Consider the following 10,397-nt stretch of genomic DNA (forward strand, 5'->3'; position numbering starts at 1 on the left):
TCTGTTATCTCTTTTAATTTTCACTGCAACCCTCTGAGGGAGGTGGCAATTATTCCGTTTAGCAAATTCCACCACCAGGTGGTGGGTGGGAATGTCCAGGGATTTACTGGTGGTCATGAATTAAAAAAACAAAAAGGACATGAACATAATACTTCTAGCTTAAAGTTCTGTTGACATGTAACAGGCACAATATTTGTCCATTTGCTATGTAAATAGACGTTTCTCAGAAGTTATCGTCCTGAACCCAATTATAATTATATTTAACATATTCTCATAAGAAGAGTACAAGCCAATGATCAGATTGGTTTTTTGATACTCAGAAAGAGAGTTAACTAGTTTAATCACTAGGGTGACAGAGCGAGACTCAGTCTCAAAAAAAAAAAAGTTTACAACATAGATGGGTGTGGTGGTACATGCCTGTAGTCCCAGCTACTCCGGAGGCTGAGGTGGGAGAACTGCTTGAGCCCCGGAAGTCAAGACTGCAGTGAGCTGAGATCTTGCCACTGCACTCCAGCCTGGGTGACAGAGTGAGACCCTGTCTCAAAAAAAAAAAAAAAAGAAAAAAAAAGTCACACACAGTGGCTCACAGCACTTTGGGAGGCAGAGGCAGAAGGATTGCTTGTGCTAGGAAGTTCAAGTCCAGCTAGTTGGAAGAGGCAGTGCTAGATTCTGACTTCCAGCCTAAGGTGAAACTCAAGGCTCTCCTGCTACACTCTGCTGCCTTTCAGTGTGGCACATGGCAGGATTCATTGTATCCCACCATCTCTTATTAGATAGTAAGGTCCAGGGGGAGCTTATCATGCTCTCTAGGTTGAATGTGGCCATACCAGCTGGGATATAAAAGAACTGTGAGATAAATAGTGCCATTTCTCCAGATTATTTTCCTTAGTTAAAAGCTCATGGCTTTCAAGTTGAAGGGAATTTCTACCTACTCAGCTGCTCCTGTGGCTTTCCGTTTTGATGGCAAATTCTTTTCAAATCTTGATGAAACATTTTCCAAGAGAGGACATGCCCTCGAGTTGTCAAATTCACTCCATAGCAGACTGTTTCTTCCAAACCCCAGATAAATTTAACGTATCTTTGCTAGGGAAGACTCTGTAAGGCTCAGCCGGTAGTTTCCTAACTATTAATCATACTGTTCATAATGCTGCCGTTGAGCACATCCTTGAAATTTTTCTTCGTTTGGTTGGAAAAACAAGAATTTAGGGTCAGAGATAACTCGGCTTACCTTAGATGACCTCCATCTAACTGTGATTATTGACAAAGATTATATTATCTTGAAAACATTATTATAAAGGTCCTCTACTGGCAATATTAATTATACTTTCAAGGCTTAAGAACTATATAAATAAAAGAAATTTTCAAAGTCTGAGTGGTTTCCTGGATTTCACAGAAATATCAGCTAAGTTTTTCTGAGCACTCAATTCTTAGGCTATTGCCTATATGTTTTGAGAGATAAATACTGACACACACTTAAACAATTTAGAGGAGCAACTAGGAGGACAAATTGGCAAGCAGTTAAGAAAGTCCTGATAAGCATATTTTTCATGGTTTAAACTATTTAAAGTGAGGGAGAAAAGATAATCAAGATGGTCAATTCTCAACTTTTTTTTTTTTTTTTTTTTTGAGGTGGAGTCTCGCTCTGTCGCCCAGGCTGGAGTGCAGTGGTGCGATCTCGGCTCACTGCAACCTCTGCCTCCTGGTTCAAGTGATGTTCCTGTCTCGGCCTCCCTAGTAACTGGGACTACAGGTGTGTGCCACCACACCTGGCTAATTTTTGTGTTTTTAGTAGAGACGGGTTTCACCACGTTGGCCAGATTGGTCTCAAACTCCTGACCTTGTGATCTGCCCACCTTGGCCTCCCAAAGTGCTGGGATTACAGGCGTGAGCCACTGTGTCCAGCCTGACTATTCTTGAAAGTCATTCAGTACTATCCCCATCTATTAACTGTCTCTTCTGTAACAAAATAAACATCAGATTTCCTAACACTTCTGTATTATTTTCCTAAGGATAGAAATTTGGATGGTTTAAAACAATTTATTCTTTAACAGTTTTCTGGAGGATAGAAGTCTCAAATGAAGATGTTGGCAGAGCCATTCCCTCTCTGAAACCTATAGGGGATGTAAACTAAAAATAAAATCCTGAGCTCCCTGCCAACTGAATAGACCTCCTCTTGGCCAAGGGGACCCCAGAAAAATCTTAAAAACCGAGTTCCTGGTCATGATGGGATGGGAGGTCAGACAACTCTTGTTACACCCCCTCCCTTTTGCACTTTAGATACAATAACTGGCCAGCATAAATGTTAAAATAGAGATCCTAAAACTGACGGAATAGACTTTGTGGCAATAAGATACCAAATTATAAATGGAAGTTTAAGGCCATGCTAGGCAAGGGTTAAGTCACTTACTCCTACACTTAAAGAATAAACTATTTCTAACTGCCACAGGTTTTTCTTTTTCTCTAGCAGCTAAACAAGCACTGGCCTCCAGATAAGGAATATTAAAACAATTGTCGCTCATCACTAGACACAAACTGACCCTGTTCCACAAGCTATAGCTACAGCTTTGATTGGACGAGAGACTGATTTCAGTAACTTTCTCCTGATAAGACCACTGGGCTGGTGTGGTGGCTCATGCCTGTAATCCCAGAACTTTGGGAGGCCAAGGCAGGAGGATCACTTGAGCCCAAGAGTTCAAGCCCAGCCTGGGCAAGATGTTGAGACTCCATCTCTATTAAAAAAAAAAAAAAAAAGAAAAGAAAATTGGCTGGTTGTTGTAGCACCCACCTGTATCACTTCAGCCCAGGAGTTCAAGGATGCAATGACCTGATTGTGCCACTGCACTGCAAGGCCATGTTTCTTTGGGGAGGAAAAAAAAAAGACCACCTACCAGGGACTGGCTCTGGCCTGTTTACAAATGCTGAACACTTGAGTCCTTCATATCCTAAAAAGATCTTTTGACATATAGGGCCTAATTATAATACATTTAAATGTTAAGTCTCCACTCCAAAGCAAACGTAAGTTGTATGTTACATGCATGTTTGGTCAATATGCATGCATCAGGACTAATATCATTTGGCTCTGTGTTCCCACCCAAATCTCATGTTGAATTGTAACTTCCAATGTTGGGGAAGGGACCTGGTGGGAGGTGATTGGATCATGGGGGTGGGTTCCCCCCTTGCTGTTCTCATGATAGTGAGTTCTCACAAGATCTGTATGTTTGAAAGTGTGTAGAACTTTTCCCTTTGCTCACCCTCTCTCTTTCCTGCTGGCCATGTGAAGAAGTGCTTTCTTCCCCTTTGCCTTCCACCATAATTGTTAAGTTTCCTGAGGCTTCTCTGAAGCAGAAGCCTGTACAGCCAGCAAAACCATGAGCAGATTAAACCTCTTTTCTTTATAAATCACCCAGTGATAGGTAGCTCTTTTTTTTTTTTTTAAGATGGAATTTCACTCTTATTGCCCAGGCTGAAGTGCAATGGCACGATCTTGGCTCACTGCAACCTCCGCCTCCCAGGTTCAAGTGATTCTCCTGCCTCAGCCTCCCAAGTAGTTGGGATTACAGGCATGCTTCACCATGTCCGGCTAATTCCGTATTTTTCGTAGAGACACGGTTTTTCCATGTTGGTCAGGCTGGTCTTGAACTCCCAACCTCAGGTGATCCACCTGCCTCAGCCTCCCAAAGTGCTGGGATTATAGGTGTGAGCCACCATGCCTCACCAACAGGTAGCTCTTTATAGCAATGTGAGAACAGGCTAAAACAAGGAACTTTGTGAATATTCATAGCTCCTCCTGTAACCTGTTGAAAGTGAATGCTTAGCCAACTGTTCAGCATAAAGCTCCTACCCCAATCCCTTCTCCTCCAAAGTGCCTGTCTCTGGGCTCTGCTGGAGGCTATACTTTCCAGTCTGTAGGATAGCCATCTTGTAGGCTGTAACCCTTTACAAGAAATAAAGTTTCCATTTCCAAACTTGTAGATCTTGTGATTTTTAAGTTAATGGAGAATCCTTCTTTGCCTTTTCTAGCTTCTGTTATTTGCCGGCAATCCCTGGCTGTACGTTCATCCAGTCTCTGCCTCTGTCATCACATGACCATCTTCTCCTATGTGTCTCTTCTCTTAAATATACTAGTCATACTGGATTAAGGGTCCACTCTACTCCAGTATGAACTCATCTTAACTAATTACATCTGCAATGACCCTACTTTCAATTAAGTCCACTTTTTGAGGTACTACGGGTAGGGATCTTAACATATCTTTTTTGGGGCAACAATTCAACCCACAACTTCTTATATCAGAAACTTAGTTTATACAGCCTGTTTTTCCAAGGCAACTTAATAATTTCAAGTGTGACTACCTAAATCTTGAAGAAAGGTCTACCCGATTTTGATTATTAAACTATTTGACTATACTTGACATATGATTTTGTCTGCATCTTCCTTTATATGGGAACTTTTTTTTTTGAGATGGAGTCTTGCTATGTCGCCCAGGCTGGAGTGCGGTGGTGTAATCTTGGCTCACTGCAACCTCCGCCTCCTGGGTTCAAGCAATTCTTCTGCCTCAGCCTCCTGAATAGCTGGGATTACAGGTGAGTACCACCATGCCTGGCTAAATTTTTGTATTTTTAGTATAGACCGTGTATTTTTAGTATTCTTAGTATTCATATATAATATTTTTAGTATAATATTTTTAGTATTCACCATGTTAGCCAGGACGGTCTTGATCTCCCGACCTTGTGATCCACCTGTCTCGGCCTCCCAAAGTGCTGGGATTACCAGTGTGCGCCACTGCGCCTGGCCTGGAAACTCTTTTATTACTGAAAGAATCATCCCTTGACGACAGGCAACTCTAAATTCCTTTGGGGAAGAATCAGAATGATTCTTGCTCAGTCCAGCTACTCTCTTGAATTGAGAAGTAACTCAGGAACCATTTGCTGTGGATTTCTCTTTACAATGTGGATTGAGGAAGAGAAGGTCCACGTGCCCAGAAGATAAGGCAGACTCACAGATAGCTGAGTCAAGAGCAAGAATCTTAATGACATTTCGGTCCCAGGCTTCAATTGTTCCTGGGCTCAGGTCCACTCCTATTCTTGGGGTCTGTGAGTCACTCTATCCTCACTTTTTTTTTTTTTTTTAAATGGAGTCTCGCTCTATCGCCCAGGGTGGAGTGCAATGGCTTGATCTCGGCTCACTGCAACCTCCACCTCCCAGGTTCAAGCTATTTTTATGTCTCAGCCTCCCAAGTAGCTGGCATTACAGGTGCCGGCCACCACGCCCAGCTAATTTTTGTATTTTTAGTAGAGACGGGGTTTTGTCATGTTGGTCAGGTTGGCCTCGAACTCCTGACCTCAGGTGATCCACACGCTTCAGTTTCCCAAAGTGCTGGGATTACAGGTGTAAGCCACTGCGCCCGGCCTATCTTCACAATTTTTTTTTAAAAAAACATAGTTTGAGTTAGGTTTCAATTATTTAATTTAGGAAGTATTTTTACCAGCGCCACTATGTGGCACAATTCTAAATGGTGCTGTTCAGTACAGCAGCCACCAGCCCCATCTAGCTGGTTAAATTAATTAAAGTTAGGCTGGAGCAGTGGTTCAGGTCTGTCCATCCCAGCACTTTCAGAGGCCGAGGCGGGAGGACTGCTTGAGCCCAGGAGTGCGAGAACCAGCCTGGGCAAGATAGTGAGACCTTGTCTGTACAAAACATTTTTTCTTAAATGTATTAACAAATATATATTTAAAATTAATTAAGGCCAGACATGGTGGCTCACGCCTGTAATCCCAGCACTTTGGGAGGCTGAGGCAGGCAGATCACCTGAGGTAAGGAGTTCGAGACTAGCCTGGCCAACGTGGTGGAACCCTGTCTCTAATAAAAATGCAAAAATTAGTTGGGCATGGTGGTGGGTGCTTGTAATCCTAGCTACTCGGGAGGCTGAGGTAGAATTGCTTGAAGCCAGGAGACGGAGGTTGCAATGAGCTGAGATCATGCCACTGCACTCTAGCCTGGGTGACAGAGCAAGACTCTGTCTCCAGGAAAAAAAAAATTAATTAAAATTAAATAATACTAAACATTCAGTCACACTAATCACATTCCAAATGCATAATAGCCACAAGAGGCTAGTGGCTACTGTACTGGACAGCACAGACAGAACATTCCCATCGTTGGAAAGTTCTTTTGGACAGCCCTGGTCCTCCATGAATGGCTCCCTGGAGTTAAAGGGGCATAATCAAGAGGAAGGTCCATCATCAGTTGTGCGAAGACAAGGAAAAGAGAAAAAAAAAAAGGCCGGGCGTGGTGGCTCATGCCTGTAATCCCAGCACTTTGGGAGGCCGAGGCGGGTGGATCACGAGGTCAGGAGATTGAGACCGTCCTGGCTAACACAGTGAAACCCCGTCTCTACTGAAAATACAAAAAATTAGCCGGGTGTGGTGGCGGGCACCTGTAGTCCCAGCTACTCGGGAGGCTGAGGCAGGAGAATGGTGCGGACCCGGGAGGCAGAGGTTGCAGTGAGCCGAGACTGCGCCACTGCACTCCAGCCTGGGTGACACAGCGAGACACTGTCTCGAAAAAAAAATAGAGGAAGGTCCACACAACACAAAGTAGCTATATTCTCAAAGCCCAATGTACACTAAGTTCTGTTTATTAAAGGTGTACTTTATTTCCACCTACTAAGGCTGTAAGTTTCCAAAATTTCAAGTGTCTTAGTTTTCTGTTCCCTTTAGAGATGTGAATTTTTAAGTGTTTTAGTGAAAAGTGCCCTGAATTGGTAGTTGATACTTGAACTCTTATTCTGTTACTATGTGACAAATCATATTAGCTTAATATTGTTGCTATAACAAACCTATTTATTGTAACAACACAAATGTATTATCTTAACAGTTTTGTAGGTGAGAAATCTGACAAAGGTGGGCTAAAATCAAGGTGTTAGCAGGGCTGTGTTCCTTTTTGCAGGCTCTAGGGGGGAATTCGTTTTCTTGACATACCTTGGCTGTTAGCTTCATCTTCAAAGAAGCAATGGCAAAGAAGACTCTTTCTCACTCACATCACATCACTCTGACACATTCTTGTGCTTCCCTCTCCCACTTATAGGGACCTTGTGATTACATTGGGCCCAATACATAATTCAAGATAAATGTTTAAATTACAAATTAATGAAGTGGCAACTGAAACAAGTTTTAAGTGATTCACAAGAAAGGGCTTTGCCGGAATGGTGGCTCACACCTATAACCCCAGAACTCTGGGAGGCAGAGGCAGGCAGATTGCTTGAGCCCAGGAGTTTGAGACCAGCCTAGGCATTATAGCAAGACCCCACATGTACAAAAACTTTTAAAAATTGCCGTGCATAGCGGCTCACTCCTGTAATCCCCGCACTTTGGGAGGCTGAGGCGGGCAGATCATGAGGTCAGGAGTTCGAGACCAGCCTGACCAACATGGTAAAACCTCGTCTCTACTAAAAATAAAAAAAATTAGATGGGTGTGGTGGCACACACCTGTAGTCCCAGCTACTCATGAGGCTGAAGCAGGAGAATCACTTGAACCCTGGAGGCGGAGGTTGCAGTGGGCCAAGACTGCACCACTGCACTCCAGCTTGGGCAACAGGGCAAGACTCCGTTTGAACAACAACAACAAAACAAAATTAGCCAGATCTGGACGGGCCTGTAGTCTCAGCTACTTGGGAGGCTGAGATGAGAGGATCACTTGAGTCCAGGAGATCGAGGAGGCAGTGAGCTGTGATCGTATCACTACACTCCAGCCTGGGCAAGAGGAGATCCAGTCTCAAAAAAAAAAAAAAAAAGAAAAGGGCTTTTCTGATGGTCAAATGAAGTACAGTTCGCCCTTAACAATATGACTTTGAACTACACAGGTCTTTATGCATGAATCCTCTTATACAGAATTTTCTTCTCCCTCTTCTACCCAAGACAGAAAGACCAACTCTTCCTCTTCCTCCTCGGCCTACTCAGTGTGAAGACAATGAGGATGAAGACCTTTATGATGATCTACTTCCACTTAATGAATTATATGTTCTCTTCCTTAAGGAATGCAGTGTTTTCTTGGCTCAGTGCAACCTCTGCTTCCCAGACTCAAGAGATTCTCTTGTCGCAGCCCCACAAGTAGCTGGGACGACAGCCATGCCTGGCTAATTTTTGTATTTATTTTTTTGTAGAGATGGGATTTTGCCATGTTGCCAGGCTGGTCTCGAACTGAGCTCAAGCAATCTGCCCACCTTGGTGTCCCAAAGTGCTACGATTACAGGCTTCAGTCACCACGCCTGGCCCTTTAAGGTTTTTTTAAAAAACATTGTTTTCTCTAACTCGATTTTTTGTAAGAATACAGTATATAGGCTGGGCGTGGTGGCTAATGCCTGTAATTCCAGTACTTTGGGAGGCCAAGGCGGGCGGATCACAAGGTCAGGAGTTCTAGACCAGACTGGTGAACATGGTGAAACCCCATCTCTACTGAAAATACAAAAATTAGCTGGGCATGGTGGTGCATGCCTGTAATCCCAGCTACTGGGGAGGCTGGTGGGAGAATGGCTTGAACCTAGGAGGCGGAGGTTGCAGTGAGCCAAGATCGTGCTACTGTACTCGTCTGGGTGACAGAGCAAGACTCCATCTCAAAAAATAAAAAAGAATACAATATATAATACATATACATACAAAATATGTGTTAATCGACTGTTCATGTTATTGGTAAGGTTTCCAGTGAACAATAGGCTATCAATAGTTTTCTTTTCTTTTTTTTTTTAAAGAGATGAGGTCTTGCTATGTTGCTAAGGCTGAAGTGCAGTGACTATTCACAGGTGTGATCCCTCTACTGATTAGCACGGGAGTTTTGACCTGCTCCGTTTCTGACCTGGGCCGGTTCACCCCTCTTTAGGCAACCTGGTGTCCCCCGTTCCTGGGAGGTCACCATATGGATGTCAAAATTAGTGAGGACATCCGATCAGCATAGTGCACTATATCCTGAGCTCAAGAGATCCTCCTGCCTCAGGTTCCCGAGTAGCTGGGACTACAGGCTCATACCACTGTACCTGGTAATAGTTAAGATTTTGGGGAGTTGAAAGTTATGGTGCTCCTATTGAGGAAGTCAAATGTATATTTGTCTACTAACCCTCCATCCTTTTTTTAAAAAATCAATAGTCGCCGGGCGCGGTGGCTCACGCCTGTAATCCCAGCACTTTGGGAGGCTGAGGTGGAAGGATCACTTGAGTTTGAGAGTTGGAGACCAGCGTGGACAATATAGACCTCCTCTCTACTAAAAACAAAAAAAAAATTAGCTGGGCATGGTGGCACACACCTGTAGTCCCAGTTACTCCGGAGGCTGAGGTGAGAGAATCACTTGACTCTGGGAGTAAGCCCATCTCAAAAAGACGCCCCAAACAAACAAAACCCTCCAAAAAAAAACAATCAAGAGTTAGAGTTTTCTAGGCCAGGCACGGTGGCTCACGCTTGTAATCCCAGCACTTTGGGAGGCCGAGGCGGGTGGATCACAAGGTCAGGAGATTGAGACCATGGTGAAACCCCGTCTCTACTAAAAATACAAAAAATTAGCAGGGCGTGGTGGTTGGTGCCTGTAGTCCCAGCTACTCGGAGAGGCTGAGGCAGGAGAATGGCATGAACCCGGGAGGCGGAGCTTGCAGTGAGCTGAGATCGCACCACTGCATTCCAGTCTGGGGGACAGAGCAAGACTCCGTCTCAAAAAAAAAAAAAAAAAAAAAAGAGCTAGAGTTTGCTAAATCATAGGCTTAAAGTCATATTAGCAAAAAAAAGACAACAAATTTTGTGTTGCCATAACAGTGTGGAAAAGTAGTCACCCAAATGAAAATCATTCAAATTAAAGAAGTCAGAAAACACTCTGGTAACAGGATTCATCCTTCCTTTCTAACTTACCAAAATGACTCCTCTAGAGAAAACAATCTTTGTGATCCTATGTTTTTTGAATAACAAGGTAGTTCTGCCTTCCTGATATACTAAATAAATGTTCTTATCAGAAATTAAGAGGTGATAACAAGAGTAAATCCTTCAGCCCTGATTTTTTTTTTTAGACAGAGTTTCACTCTTGTTGCCCAGGCTGGAGTGCAATGGCACGATCTTGGCTCACCACAACCTCCGCCTCCCAGGTTCAAGTGATTCTCCTGCCTCAGCCTCCTGAGTAGCTGGGATTACAGGCATGTGCCACCATGCCTGGCTAATTTTTTTATTTTTAGTAGAGATGGGGTTTCTCCATGTTGATCAGGCTGATCTTGAACTCCCAACCTCAGGTGATCTGCCTGCCTCGGCCTCCCAAAGTGCTGGGATTACAGGCGTTGAGCCACCGTGCCCAGCCAGCCCTGATTTTTGAATCTATGTTCACAACAACTTTTCTTACCAATGTGTCCTTAATTACCACTGACCTTGTTATCAGG

Source organism: Pongo abelii, chromosome 3, assembly GCF_028885655.2.
Source record: "Pongo abelii isolate AG06213 chromosome 3, NHGRI_mPonAbe1-v2.0_pri, whole genome shotgun sequence".
Classification (NCBI taxonomy): domain Eukaryota; kingdom Metazoa; phylum Chordata; class Mammalia; order Primates; family Hominidae; genus Pongo; species Pongo abelii.